The sequence below is a fragment of the Buceros rhinoceros genome, unplaced genomic scaffold, assembly GCF_000710305.1.
Source record: "Buceros rhinoceros silvestris isolate BGI_N320 unplaced genomic scaffold, ASM71030v1 scaffold1978, whole genome shotgun sequence".
Classification (NCBI taxonomy): Eukaryota; Metazoa; Chordata; class Aves; order Bucerotiformes; family Bucerotidae; genus Buceros; species Buceros rhinoceros.
The window spans coordinates 472-1,690 of NW_010426128.1; the positions used below are offsets into that span (position 1 = coordinate 472).

Sequence of the window (1,219 nt, forward strand, 5' to 3'; positions counted from 1 at the left end):
GTGTTCAGTTAGCCCCTGCCGCTGAAGCAGTGGCTGTTGTAAAACATCCTTAAGATGGGAAAACACATTCTGTCTCGGATAATTCGTGACAGTTCTAACATCCAACTTCAGATAGCTGAAGTTAACAAAGGTGAATTTACCTCAACTTTTCTATCTTGGGTTCTCCTTCCGTACAGTGGCTGTCAAACTCACCTAATTTTACTGCCTGCAGCTAGGAAATGCTTGTTAAATGATTACAGTCATTATGTGGATTCAAAAAAAAACAATCTCACATTAGCACAGTGTGGCAGCATAACAAATTTTCATTTGCTACTTCAATTTCTCCAGAAAATTTTATGTTGCTTAGATAAAATCACCCACATTCAGTTTTGAATTTTATCAGTCTTCGTCTCCGTTCTTCTGTCTTTGTTTAAAAATAATTTTTCAGTGGATCTCGTATGTTGCCCAAATACTCGGCTGCAGGGAGCGCTGGCTAAGCTGAGGAACACGCCATGACTGTACCCAGTGTGGCAGTCGTGCCCATTGTGTTCCAGCCCTTTTCTTCACATGTGGAGAAATCCAGGGAAAACATCATCTCACCAGGATCAGGTACTGAAACGGCAGAGCAGCAAAACCCGAGGACGCAGGGAACGCTGGCTAAACTGAGGAACATGCCACGACTGTACCCACTGTAGCAGTCATGCCCATGGTGTTCCAGCCCTTTTCTTCGCATGTAGAGAAATCCAGGAGAACATCATCTCACCAGGATTGGGTACTAAAATGGCAGAGCAACAAAACCCGAGGAATCTGGAGCAACACTCTGTGCTCTACTGAGCAGCTGAGCAACGCTGCCGCTCCTCAACCCAGTCTCACTGCTTGCTCGTTACTGGGCAAAAGGGGTGGCACGTCGGCAGAACTGCTTACCTCTGCACATATTTCAAATACTTGGGAATGGTGCTTCACGTCGTCTTCGCTTGACAGCTCCTTTAAATCGTGGCCGGAACAAAATACAGGCCCTTCAGCTGCAAAGAATTTCAGGGAAAGCCAGTCTGAATTAATGAGGAAACCAGGGGTGGGGAGTATCAACGGCCCAGCGGAGGGGATGTCAGTGAGGTGTCAGTGCCTGGGAAGGGGTTTTACGCAGTTCCAAAATACTGCCTGCTGGGTTTTGGAACAACTTTAAAATGCCACAGTGAACCGTTTACCCACAGTAACACCCACAGACACTTTCAAAGGCCTG

At 46.4% G+C, this 1,219-nt stretch overlaps 1 pseudogene; it reads right to left on the bottom strand.

The window, feature by feature from the left end:
* LOC104498023 overlaps nucleotides 1–1,001 on the bottom strand; it is a 1,375-nt pseudogene extending 374 nt beyond the window's left edge.
* Nucleotides 1,002–1,219: the final 218 nt, after the last annotated feature.